We start from the raw sequence: 14,821 nt of genomic DNA on the forward strand, positions 1-14,821 counted from the left end.
GCTTCATTACTAAATTGCATCCAAGCAATGCTCACCCCAGCCACATCTCTGAATTAAAGGCTATGGTTTGGTTGTGTGTTCTCCAAAAATGGCCATATGTCTAAAGCTGTGGGTACAATTGCTGTAGTCTCTCTTACCTTTGGGAATCTCCTGGTAACACCGCTTCCCATGGCAGGATTACAACGCATAGGGTTCATGTGCTATTATTATGAATACATTTACATTCAGGGGGTATCCAATTAAATGTCCTGACACATTGAGTGAAAAATTGGTTCTTGTCATTTTTCCTTATGGTTTCATATTTTATGGCGTATACAATTAGAACTACCATAAAACACATAGGTTTAGTGAAACTGCAGCCCCGAAAACGGCACTTCTCAGGGATTTTAGTTTAGCAATTACCCATTCATTAAGGACACTTTGTACATGTAAAGGTACTTGTACTGTGTGTGTGTGTGTGTGTGTATGTGTGTGTGTGTGTGTGTGTGTGTGTTGCAGGCTTAGCATTGCCCATAAAGTTAGTTTCTTATTACTGCTTTGATAATTGGTGTATAGTTAGAAGTTTAGGCTGCCCACATGGTGGCAGTGTAGTCCATAGCTTTCGGAAGGTCTATCCCCAAGTATTGACATTGAAATCTTTGAGTTTATGTTGTTACTGGTCATATATGTTTTGAAAAGAAATGAAAACACTGAAGTCTACACGAGTCTTAGCTTTCACATCACATAAAACATTTTGAAACGTTTTGAAAAACTGTAATTTTAAATGGTATTTTAAACGGGTCTAGTGTTCATATTGCAGCAGATTACCATTTAAAAATACAGTTTAAGTACCATTCACATCACCAGTCAAGCCGTTTAACCTCTGAACACGTTTCTACCCACAGCTTATTTCCTGGTTCAGGGAAGGGACACAAGACAAGGGACCGCCTATCACAGTGCTCTAACCTTTATTTTTTACTAAATACCATTTCAGTGCCATTCAGACAGCACAAAAAACGGCTCTGAATTGGCTTTAAAACGGGTAGGACTCTGCTTTTTAAACGTGTTGAAATACCAGTTAACTTTAAATGGTATTTCAACTATGACACTTTCACACTGCAGCCTTAACCCCTTCACGACATTTGACGTATATATACGTCATGGCCGGGAAGTACTTCCCGACACATGACGTATATATACGTCATGACTTTAAACTGTCACTGCGTCTCGAGACGCAGTGACAGAGGGACGATGTCTGCTGTCCCTGACAGCAGACATGTCCCTGCATGCCCAGGGGGGGCTGCGATGTCGCCCCCCCGTCGGCGATCGCTGTGATTGGCTGTTCAGTGTGAACAGCCATTCACAGCGGTTTCCTGTGTTACCAGCGAATCAGACGCTTGGTAACACAGGTGTCAATCACCGCCGGGCGTCAGGGGGCATGAGGGGGTCATCGGTGACGATGACACCTCACCCCACCTGCCCCCAAGGCTGTGATTGGTCCGTGGGACCCACGGACCAATCACAGCCAAGGCGCGACATTTAAACTACCGGTGACTGCGCTGCAGACGCCATTCCGGTCTGGAATAGCGTGCAGAGCGGTCACCGTGCCTATCTGCCGTGATACTGACCTGATCCTTGCTAATACTTACCTGATCCTTGCAAATACCTTACCTGATCACTTGATCACTGCTTGTAGCGTGCTGGACGCTTCCTGGATCTGACTTCCTGAGACTTCCTGCTGCTGCTGCAGTGTGATAGAGAGATAGAGAGAGAGAGATAGAGAGAGATAGAGAGATAGTGACAGAGAGAGCTATATTGTGTGTCTGCTACCCCCCCTTTTTGGGGGTGCAGGGGTTTTTTATATATAAATAACTGTCACTGCTGCTGCTGCAGTGTCATAGTGAGAGATAGTGAGAGATAGTGAGATTTGTGTCTGCTACCCCCCCTTTTTGGGGGTGCAGGTTTTTTTTTTATATATATAACTGTCAGTGCTGCTGCTGCAGTGTCATAGTGATAGATAGTGATAGATAGTGATAGATAGTGATAGATAGTGAGAGATAGTGATAGATAGTGAGAGATAGAGAGAGATAGTGACATAGAGTGATAGAGAGTGTATATTTTGTGTCTGCTACCCCCCCTTTTTGGGGGTGCAGGTTTTTTTTTATACATATAACTGTCAGTGCTGCTGCTGCAGTGTGATAGATAGTGAGAGATAGTGAGAGATAGTGAGAGATAGTGACAGAGAGTGTATATTTTGTGTCTGCTACCCCCGCCTTTTGTGCTGATCACTATATCTGAGGTGATCAGCAACTTTTTGGGGGCGCAGAGGTTTTTTTTTTTTATATATACCTGTCAGTTGCTGCCAGTTGCACCAAAGGTTGTGCACCTGCTGCCCCTCACTGGTAATCAGTGTCGCATCACTGATCACCTTTTTTTTTTTTTTGTGGGTGCTGTGTGGTCTTTTTTTAATTTTTTTTTTACACACATTGTGATTTTGTGGGTGTCCTGTGGCCACTGTGCGCTGATCAGTGACGTACATCACTGATCAGCTTTTTCGGCACAGGGTTGATCTATTTTTTTTTTTTTTTTTATCAAATTCCTGTTGCCTTTGAGCGCTGTTCAGTGACGGACGTTACTGACCAACATCTGTGCTCAATTTTTGGCGCAGGACCTTTTTTTTTGTTTTTTTAACCCCTTCAATTTTTTTTTTTTTTTAACCCCTTCAATTTTTTTTTTTGTATAAAGTATTTTTTTTTTCTGCACTACATACACACTACACACTACATACCCCCCGGGTTGAAATAAAGTTTGTACCCCCCCCTACACTATACACGTGTTGAAACATTTCACTACCAGTAACACAAAAATAAAAATGTCATCCCAAATGTCATCCCAGTCATCCAGAAGAATGTATTCAGTGGAGGAGGCATATGCCATGCTTGCTTCTGATTCTGACACAGCCAGTGAGGCAAGCGGGGAATTTGAAGGATTCGTCTTAAGCTCCTCTTCCTCCTCTGGTGATGAGGGACCCCCTCAAAGACGCCCCCGTAGAGCAGCTGAGACCCCCCCCCCCCCAATAATTGATCTCGTATGGACCCCACCACCAGACAATTTTGAGCCCCAGGTTCCTGAGTTTTTGGCCATGCCAGGAATCCAATTTGATTCCACAGGTCTCAGAGAAATTGACTTTTTCAAATTATTTTTCTCTGATGATTTTATAAATTTAATGGTGGACCAAACTAATTTATATGCCCAGCAGTTTATTGCTCAAAACCCCACGTCATCATTTGCTAGGTGGACCCCTGTAGATGCAGTAGAGATGATGACGTTTTGGGGTCTGGTGTTTCATATGGGCATAGTAAAAAAGCCACAAATTAGGCAATATTGGAGTACAGATGTTCTGTACAGCACCCCATTTTACCGTATGGCCATGACTCGGACTCGTTTTGAGGCAATTCATAAATATTACACCGATAATGCACAGTGCCCACCCAGAGATGATCCCACCTTTGACAGGCTATTCAAAGTCAGGCCGGTCATTGATCATTTCAGTGCCAAATTTGCAGAGCTATACATCCCTGATAAATGTATTAGCATCGACGAGTCCCTTATACATTTTAAAGGAAGGGTTAAATTCCGCCAGTACCTTCCCAGTAAGAGGGCAAGGTATGGCATAAAAATGTATAAGCTGTGTGAAAGCACCACAGGGTACACCCACAAGTTTAGGGTATATGAAGGGAAGGATTCAAGAATTGAACCGTCAGAATGCCCCCCCTCCCTCGTAGGTGTTAGCGGAAAAATTGTCTGGGATTTAATGCACCCCTTCCTGGATAAGGGTTATCACCTCTATGTGGATAACTTTTACACCAGCATCCCCCTGTTTAAGGCCCTTGGTTCAAGAGGTACAGCAGCTTGCGGTACTGTGCGTAAGAACCAAAGAGGCCTCCCAAAAACGCACATTGCCCAAGTAATGAGAAGGGGTGAAAGCAGGGGAATATGCACCGAAAATATGTTGTTGGTCAAATATAAGGACAAGAGGGATGTCCTTATACTGACAACAATTCATGGAGACAGTACCACCTCCATCCCTGTACGAGGTACCAGTACCCACACCTCAAAACCAAATTGTATCCTAGATTACAATAAGTACATGGGCGGAGTGGATCTTTCAGATCAGGTACTGAAGCCGTACAGTGCCCTGCGGAAAACAAATATCTGGTACAAGAAGCTGGCCGTGTATATCATCCAGATGGCACTGTATAACGCTTACGTGCTATTCCGTTCTACCGGCCAGAGGGGGACATTTATGCACTTTCAAGAGGAAGTCATAAAGGGCCTAATATTTGGGAACCAGCAGGCAGAGGGCCCCAGTACTTCTAGTACTGGCCCCCGTATTGTACCAGGGCAGCATTTTCCCAACGAAATCCCCTCCACTGCAAGAAAGGGCAGGACACAAAAAAGGTGCAAAGTTTGCTATAAAAAGGGAATAAGAAAGGAAACTATTTTCCACTGTGAAACTTGCCCCGACAAACCCGGCCTATGTATAAAGGAGTGTTTCAAAATATACCACACATCTATGGATTATTAGGTTCATCATTTCACCGTGCTTCGGGGGTCTTGCTAATGCCACATAGCACCCACCATTCATTCCACCAGAATCTGAGCTGCAAAATCCAAAAATCACTCCTTCCCTTCTGAGTCCTGCCATGCACCCAACTGGTATTTTTTGGTCACATGTGAGGCATTGCCGTACTCTGGAGAAATGGGGGCACAGATTTTGGGGTGCTTTGTCTCCTTCATTCCTTGTGAAAATGAAAAATTTTGAGCCAGAAGTACATTTTTGTGTAAAAAAATGTAATTTTTCATTTTCACTGCCCAGTTGTACCAAAATTGGTGAAACCCCTGGGGGTTTGAAATGTACACTATACCCCTAGATGAATTCCCTGAGGGGTGTAGTTTGCAAAATGGGGTCACTTGTGGGGGGGTTCCACTGTATTGGTAATGCAACATAGCACCCACCATTCATTCCACCAAAATCTGTGCTGCCAAATCCAAAAATCACTCCTTCCCTTCTGAGTCCTGCCATGCGCCCAACTGGTATTTTTTGGTCACATGTGAGGCATTGCCGTACTCGGGAGAAATTGGGGCACAGATTTTGGGGTGCTTTGTCTCCTTCATTCCTTGTGAAAATGAAAAATTTTGAGCCAGAACTGCATTTTTGTGTAAAAAAATGTAATTTTTCATTTTCACTGCCCAGTTGTATCAAAATTGGTGAAACCCCTGGGGGTTTGAAATGTACACTATACCCCTAGATGAATTCCCTGAGGGGTGTACTTTGCAAAATGGGGTGACTTGTGGGGGGGTTCCACTGTATTGGTGCTTTGGGAGTCTTGCTAATGCAACATGGCACCCACCATTCATTCCACCAAAATCTGTGCTGCCAAATCCAAAAATCACTCCTTCCCTTCTGAGTCCTGCCATGCGCCCAACTGGTATTTTTTGGTCACATGTGAGGCATTGCCGTACTCGGGAGAAATTGGGGCACAGATTTTGGGGTGCTTTGTCTCCTTCATTCCTTGTGAAAATGAAAAATTTTGAGCCAGAACTGCATTTTTGTGTAAAAAAATGTAATTTTTCATTTTCACTGCCCAGTTGTATCAAAATTGGTGAAACCCCTGGGGGTTTGAAATGTACACTATACCCCTAGATGAATTCCCTGAGGGGTGTACTTTGCAAAATGGGGTGACTTGTGGGGGGGTTCCACTGTATTGGTGCTTTGGGAGTCTTGCTAATGCAACATGGCACCCACCATTCATTCCACCAAAATCTGTGCTGCCAAATCCAGAAATCACTCCTTCCCTTCTGAGTCCTGCCATGCGCCCAACTGGTATTTTTTGGTCACCTGTGAGGCATTGCCGTAATCGGGAGAAATTGGGGCACAGATTTTGGGGTGCTTTGTCTCCTTCATTCCTTGTGAAAATGAAAAATTTTGAGCCAGAACTGCATTTTTGTGTAAAAAAATTTAATTTTTCATTTTCACTGCCCAGTTGTATCAAAATTGGTGAAACCCCTGGGGGTTTGAAATGTACACTATACCCCTAGATGAATTCCCTGAGGGGTGTAGATTGCAAAATGGGGTGACTTGTGGGGGAGGTTCCTAACTTTTAGCACTTATGGTGCCTAGAAACCTACATGGTGCCTAAAAAAAAATCTCATAAAAAGGAGGCTCCAAAATCAAGTAGGTGCTCCTTCTATTATGAAGCCTGTGGTTTGGTCAACGTGCACACTAGGGCCACAAATAGGATATTTTTGAAAACAAAAGAATTGGGGGAATCAATTTTTAGTCACATTTCTCTAGTAAAATCTACTGTATTCGTTAGAAAAATGTATTAAAATTGAAACTCTGCAAAAAAAAAGAAATTTTGAAATTTCACCTACACTTTGTTTTAATTCCTGTGAAACACCTAAAGGGTTAACAAACTTCCAAAATGCTGTTTTGAATACTGTGAGGGGTGCAGTTTTTGAAATGGCATCATTTATGGGGGTGTCTCACATACAAGTCCCTCAAAGTCACATCAGAACTGAACTGGTCCCTAAAAAAATCAGTGTTTGAAATTTTCTTGAAAATTTGAGAATTTGCTAGTCATATTTGAAGCCTCCTAGTGTCCAAAAAAATGAAAAGGAGGTTGAAATAATGATTGCAACATAAAGTAGACATATGGTCTTTGTTAGTTATTAACTATTTTGAGTGGTATGATTATTTGTCTCACAAGCAGAAAATGTGACATTTTGCATATTGCAAAATTTTCCATTTTTTCACGATATTTTGGTATTTTTCACAAAAAAACACAGACTGTATCGACCAAAATTTACCACTAACTTGAAGTACAATGTGTCACGAGAAAACAATCTCAAAATCACTGGGATAAGTAAAAGCAAAAAAAAGTTATCCCCACTTAAGTGAGACATGTCAGATTTGAAAAAAAGGGCTCTGTCATGAAGGCACAAACTGGCTCTGTCATGAAGGGGTTAAACGTTTAAAAGGCAAAAAAAACGGCAATATACCGTTTTAAAAGTGTGATGTGAAAGCTACATTAGAATTGCGATAGACTGCTTACAGGTCTAGTAAACCATTACGAAGCCGATGACCACACTGACAATAAAGTTGTTCCTCTGTCATAACTGATTTGCACCATCTTGTTTTTGGTTCTGAATAAGGAACAAAATTAAGTAAATGTAAGCCTCTGTTATAGGCATATTGCACCTTTGTACATTTGCTGTTTTATTTTCATTTAAGAAAATTTGATGTGCTCATCTATTTACAGGAAATTTTATTGAGAATTCAGACATTAAAGGCCCCAATACACTTATCCGAGGTATCACATGCAGTCTCGCATGCGCTACTTCTGCATCTACCCACTGGGTAGCCACCATACATTGGGGCAGATGTAACAAGAGATAAATTTAAGGGTGGTAAGGAGAGATAAATGCCCAGCCAATCAGCTGCTAACTGCCATGTTACAGCCTTTTGAAAAAAGTCAGTAAGGAGCTGGATGTTTATCTCTTCTTATCACCCTTGTATTTATCTCTTGTTAAGGCTTAATACATCTGCCCCATTAATTGCTAACGGAACGCATATGATGTATTATATGTGACCCCCAGCGAGTCATACCGGATCCAATAAAGCTTTTGTGCAGCACTTGTGACCTCCGGATCCGATGTGCACAAGACTACGGATTGGAAAATGAGGTTTAGCAAATACTATTTGGGCACTTTTTTCACCCCCTACCCGTAGGTTAAAAGTGCCCAAATCATATAAGTGTATGGGCACCTTAATGGTTAAACCCAATTGTATTAAGAGATTTTATCAGCTAGCATCCAAAACACCCACTCTGTTATCTCTTCAGTGTAACCTGGCACATTGCTTACATGGGTCTTTGTCCATGGAGACCTTTGAGCTCTCCTCAGCCTTTGCTTGTAATGGGTGTACAGATAACATAAGCTTGGGAGATCAATACGTATTACCAGCGCTATCCTACACTCTTTTGAAGCGGAAGTATTTCACACTTGAGTATATAATGTTCAACATGAGTCCCTATAAAAAAACATTTTCTAACTGTTCTACCATTCCTTTCTTTAAAGCATATACAAGTAGTATAGGTACAAAAATATTGCACTTATTTGGCACTTCTGCTATGTAGTCACTGGACCCACTTTAGCAAATGGATCTCATGTAATCGAAGATCCGTTTTGTCAGTGGCAGTCCGAGGCTGGTGACCACCTCTGTTTCTTTAAAAGGTGCCATGTTTCTTCAAAGGAGGAAAGATGCCAGGAATCTTCGTTAATTTCCTGGCTTTTTCGAAGGACAGCTTGTGCAGCTTTGACTGGGTGATCTGATACTGCATCCTAATGCAGGTGGGATCAATACTGCAGCAGGTGGTGTCTGCTTGAAATAGACACCTGAGTTACCATGCAGTACGATTACTGCTGCTAACAATGAAGCAACTCCAACCAAATCTGAATTAGCCTTTGTTTGCAGTAGTGTTCACTTTCAACTGTAATTGATTGTAATCATTTGTGCTATTGTCTAGTTTGTTTTTTCAAACTTGTTTGGTTGCTTTGCTATGCAATGCCAGAGATTGTGCTAAAGGCTGGATAACTGGGTACTTTGCTACAATCCAATATATAGTTTATTATTCAAGCGACATAAATTGACTGGGTCATTCCATGCCAAATCATCACAAAATAGTAACTTTTGAACCTGATGGACTCAGATTTTCATGAAATTTGGTAGGACAACACAGTGACTCATGTAAAATTTTAGTGATTAATGTTCATGTAATAGGGTTGCACACATGACCATTTTAAAACTTATGCTTGCACTGTCAACTGAGAAAAATCATAACTTTGCTTCGAATTGTGGTAGACCTTTTGGTCTTGTTTTGAGAGGCCATAGTTGTCCGTTTTAAATCTTGACCTAATCTTAATTAAATCATGTGACCTTGACATGTAAAAGTCATTAAATATTTCATTTTTTATGAAAACTATTGTCCCTTACCTTTGACACAAGACTAACATGAAAGTTCTACCACATTTATAAGGGGATATGTTTTTTTGTTTGACGGTGCAAGCATACATTTAACAGTATTTGTCATGTTTTCAACCCTGCTGCATAAACACTGGGTATCGCTGGAAATTTGACATATATAAGTAACTTTGTCATCTACCACATTTCATGAAAATCTAAGTTGGTCTTGTTGGGAGCTGTGATTTTGACATGGAATCACCCGACTACTATGACTTTGTTTAACGTTTGAGAATGCATGCTGTAACAGCGCAGGTCTCCAGACACCCCTGTATTTATCCATTATTGCCAAGAGGGTGGCCTCCCTCTTTAACTGGAGCCCCGCAGCTGAAAACATATCACCCCCAGAGAGCGCCAAACCCACCAACCTTTTTTTTTATGCTGTAACATTCGACCACATCCCGTTAGGAGCACTTGGTTCACCCAGTTGTGAAATATGCTATTGCGTGTCAGTACCTTCTGAGGACTGGCAAGAAGAGAACACCGGGCAGGTAATTTGAATATTATTTATTTATATTTTGCATTGAGTAGATTTCAGCGTTGAAAGATAGAACCTCCTCAACCATTTTTCAAAAACAAACTGGATATTTTAGGTATCGGGAGGTCTCCTCCCCCCCCCCCCCCCAAAAAAAAATCCCTATTCCATGGTGAATGTTGTCTTTCTGTACAGTATAATATTTTGTTTTCTTTGCTTTCTAGAAGTTTGGAATGTGATAAGTGACTAAATTCATATAGTAGAAATGTGTGATTTGGTAATTATTGAAGTGTATACTAAACGGATGTCTGCATTGATAAATGTAATTCCGACATTGAGCTGTAATAAGCAAAAACTTGTTAGCAGCTTTAAAGAGTGTTGAATCGCAGTTAAAGGAAACTGCTGGTTAATTGCAACTGCAAAAAATGTATTCATTTGGTAAGATATGAAAAAAGTATGCCAATTCTTATTTCCACTTAATTCCAGTGTAAAGGCCCCCATCCACTTAGTGTGTGGTATCACATGTGATACCCTGCCAATTCACCAGTCAACTGCTGGGAGGCAGGATCGCATGCGATACATCATATGCAGTCCTTGTGTATGCGATGCATCTTTAATGCGATTCCATTCCTGGCTATGGGCTGCGATAAATATTCATGGCAACCGTGGCGTTCTGCAACTAACACCAAATCTCCAAAGGATGCACCTCAGATAGGAGTCCTAGGAAAATGCATGCGATATGGGCACTTTTCATCCGATAACTTGTTCCAGAAGCCCGGAATTGGATGAAAAGTGGCCAAATCAGTGTTTTTGTTTAGAGTTGTTACGTTTGACACGAAGAAGTGTAAGTTGCAGAAGTGGTGGTGGGGAAATTATTACATATACCTAAAAGGTGTCTGGATCCTGACCATCGGAATGCCACGGTCAATCTTCTGACTGCCGACATGCAAAGTATCGGAATCCTGATACCATCCCGATGTGTCCCTGGTGGTATCCTATTAGTCCCAGCTGCCAGCACTTTTTTCCTGTTAGTGCTTCAAAGCCACAATCACTGCCATGTGTTTCCGTGTGGTTTAGGGCAACTTGTCATACAATAAAAACAGGCTATAATAAGGTGGGCCGGTTTTTAATACCAGCTGGCAAAAATCGTGGTAAAAGCACATTTTTGCCATGCAGTAATTTAAATGTAATACGATACCTTCCTAAATTGTAAATAAAAATACTTAATTTTCAATGTAGAAAACCAGACTGTAATTACAATACCTTAAAATGCCCTTAATGGCAAGCAACACCACCTAGTAAATGAAGCAGAGGAAAAATGTTTGCTGTAAAATGTTAAAGTATTTATGTACTGCTAGTTAATCTTTTAATTATACAGTATTCGACCAGAAAATTATTTCATGCAGCAAGTTCTGTTGCTTCATAAATTATAATCCTCTATTATAAGTAGGTGTGAGGTGTTAGCTGAAATGTGTGATAAATCAGTTCTTTGTGCACCCAAACTTGAGTCTGGGGGGCCCATAGCACTACCTGGCACCTTGTGCGCTCACAAGTGGCACTCTCTTGGGGTTGTGGTATAGGAGTCCGACACTCATTAGCCCAACGTCGGGATCCCGACTGGCCGGACCCAGACAGCATGGCGAGCGCAACTAAGCCCCTTGCGGGCACGGTGGCCGTAGCGAGCCACCTATACTATTCTCCCTCTATGGGGGTCGTGGACCCCACGAGGGAAAATAGCCGACGGCTGTCTGTAACCCGGCTGTCAGTGTTTTGACAGTCGGGATACCGTCCGGCATCCCTCCCATGTGTGCGTTATGTCTATTATGGGGAGTAACTTCACTTTGCAAGAACACTAGTAAAGTTTGGTTCTGGACTTGTTCCCCCTCCCGGTGGTGGTGAACGGGGTTGCATGCAATACATGCAGAAGATTGGATGGCCATTCACTGCTGCTGTGGCTTCTTGCAGCAGTGTTTGGCTACCTTTTTGATTTTTAACATGAACGAATTTGATGATCCCATATCAAAAAGGTCAATTATTAAAGTCTGCCATTGGTAGAACTGGGAATAAGATGATGGATGTATGGACCCCTTTAATCTAACTTAATATAAATTTACATTGTATTTTATTGTAATTTTGCTAGAATTGCCGCTGATGGGCTGTGGGGAGGGGAGGTCTGACTAAGTTCATTTGAAGGGAGGGTTCTAGCTATAGTTCTCCTTTTTAAGTGCTTACTATTTTTATGGGGGAAAGAAGTGGTTTCGGAAGAATTGTACATTAAACAAAACTGCCAACATATTGAATAAATAACTGCTTGTGGACAGCATATGTTGTCTGACAAGTTACAGCCATGCTTTTTTTTAAGTGACCTAATCTACATCCTCTGAGGAATTAAAGAATAATTATGCTAATAAGCAATTATCACCATTTCTCCTGTAGTAACCTTACGGTTCAGTGTAAGGGGGTGTTGTTACAGCAAGTGCTGATAGTTTGCAACAATACTGAAGCTAAAAAATTAGATTTAAACATAGCTTTAGGTCTCTCTGTTCTGTCATAACGTGTGACCTTTATTGCTTTCTTCAGCATTTGTTTTATGTTGCATAGCCACATGAAAAATTTAATATTTGGCTAATGGCAAATCTGAATGAAGTCCACATCAACATAGAATAAGGTGTGTATTGTTCAATCTAGGCTTTTTTTTAGGGCCGGTGCATTCTTCCCCAGAGGTGAGTGGTGTCAGCTCCTCCAGCTTCATCTCGTCACGCTGACATGCCGCTCACCTCCTAAGAGTAGAGTGGCTTTCACAGCCGCATCCCATCTTCCGCCACTCTCGGCCTTTCAGCGTGGCACAAGGGTGCACAAAAGAAAAGCAGGCAGGTGCAGCACCCTGAAATATACACTTGGAGTGAACACTAGTATGAAGAGAAAATTGACTGAGATAGTGTAGACCAGACTGGACAAATGTGTTGTGCGGTTTCACATCTTTCAGATTTATTTTTACATACCAATCAAATACACTCTTTGGCAAACCTCATGGTTTACAGGACTCACAGTTGAATTATAATAATGAGAACCGTTTTTAGAGTCGTTGTATTTATCTAATGGTTGCTGCAGTCAGTTGGTAGGAAAAACACTTTTTAAGTCAATTTTTTCTTGTGATGCCGATCCCACGGGGAAGCGCATCGGCGTCTCGCTTCTATACACACTGCGATTTGTGCTAACTTTTTTTTTCTTTCTGATTTTCTGATCAGAAGCTCGAATGGCTCCTTAAGAAGGAGTATTCAATATGGGATTAAGACTGTCGTAATCGACAGTAACTCGATAGCCTGAATTAAATTATCCGGCTGTTGAGTGTCGGAAAGTCCGTTGATCGACAAACGGCCATAGATTGTCGAAAAATTGTTAAAAAAATAAATCAGATCTGACAGCATTGAATACGTGTTGAGAAATATTGGGTTCTATTGAATACCCACCTGGGTCATTCCATGAACATGTCCTTTTCATGTAACGTTTGTTACCGGTTTTCATGACCAGCTTTGCATCAAAATCAAATCATGTACCACACAAGCAACAGTTACTTTGCACAAAATATTCCAAAAAAAGCTCAAAAATATTTCACATGATCTGTTTAGTCAAAATGTAATGTTAGTTACCATGGAATGACACCCCCCCCAAAGTTTTAATCCAGGCAGATTCAATTTGTGCAGAAGCTGCCAAGAAAGTGCAAGCTGAACCACTGTACCCCAGTAAATTCTACACGCATACATTCCAAATATGTTAATTGTAGTTGGCTCCCAACTGAAACAAATCTTAATTCCTTCACTAGCATGAATGTCACAATGCCGAAGATACTGGTTTTTTTTTCTGTTCTTTTTCAGAATTCTTAAATGGCACATTTAACCAGAAAGTATTCTATTTAACTTATTCAAAATCAGAAGTGATGCACTAAATATATTTACATTCTAGCTCTAATTAAATGTGCTAACTGCACAAAGGAATTAATTTCTGGTGTGACTCCCCTCAACGTATCAAGACTCCCAGCAGTATACCAGAGGCATGTTCCCACAATGACAGAAAATACACATTTTAGTCTATTTTAGCACTCCAAAATGGTGCTAAAGCATCACCCAGCAGGACTTGGACAAGCTAAATATAGATCACATTTTATAATATGGTCAATAAAGAGCAGAAATTCTGCTAGTGAGTTTAATGCTGTATTTTGTACAAAAGGACAGAGAAAATAAACATTCAAGTATGTAAAGTGACAACTAAGCATCTATGTTGCAACTTATTATGAACCGAGGTAAATGTATGCTCACTCCATTTGAGATGAGATATTAGCGGTTCTCAACAGGAAGTAATGTTGCTAACGAAGTGGTAAATTCAGTGTTAATGAGAGGCTTCACTTACCACCTCAGAGGTAAAACCTTACATGCTCCATCCATCTGTTCTGGTGTTAGAGGTTTCAAGAAAGAACAGACGCTTCCCATTTAAAACAAGTTTTCTGGTGCCCCTTAACAGCAGGGTGACAAGCTATAGGAGTATTAGATTCTTTGAAAATACATTTCTCTCAAACTTGGAACACAGGAACTGAAAACCATTTATTGTATAGAAAACATGAATATTTTGTGCTGCAGCTGAAAGTAAGCAATGCTCTAAGACTTCTAAATAAGCGACCTTCTCAAACTATTGATGCACAAAAAAGGGACAAACACAAATGTCCGGACAGTGTTGGTTTTTAAAAAAATGTTTTTATCGTATGCAAGTTTAAAAAAAGGGACCAGTAAATTACTTGCAGATTGTGTGGCAGTCTGACTCCATTTTGCACAAGTAGTTTGGAACAGCAAAGTCTGCAATATGAAGAGCTTTTGTGTATGTTTGAGTGTTCTGCATAATGTAAGTAGGAAGGAACTAGACAAAGTGTGGTGGATTTGACCAAAACATAACCCAAGGTCTCTGCCAACCGAATAGTTACTTCAGTGTCCTGTCCCCTGAGGCAACCATCTTTATTTACACGTGTTGGTCCTAAATTGCCTTGTACACACGGTGAGATTCCTTTGCTATTCGACTTAAGATTCGAGTGCTATTCAATCTTTGTGATCTCTGTACTTTTAACATACAATTCATACATTAGATTTGCACTATATAGTCATTGCTGTCCTGTCTATCTGGGTTTTGATTTGTGCTGTCACGGGAGCGCGCGTTGGGATCGCTAGGTAAAAAAACATGTCAAATCTCAACGTGTGTACACAGTCCTTTTCTTGTTTATGCTCATTTATGGCTTG

The 14,821-nt window shown here is 41.0% G+C and overlaps 1 protein-coding gene across 3 annotated transcripts in view; it reads left to right on the plus strand.

The window, feature by feature from the left end:
• Positions 1-14,821, plus strand: part of ZNF644 (zinc finger protein 644) — a 63,475-nt gene that overhangs the window by 32,454 nt on the left and 16,200 nt on the right. The gene's annotated exons all lie outside the window — the stretch shown is intronic.

The sequence above is a fragment of the Crinia signifera genome, chromosome 8, assembly GCF_055691185.1.
Source record: "Crinia signifera chromosome 8, ASM5569118v1, whole genome shotgun sequence".
In the NCBI taxonomy this organism is placed as follows: domain Eukaryota; kingdom Metazoa; phylum Chordata; class Amphibia; order Anura; family Myobatrachidae; genus Crinia; species Crinia signifera.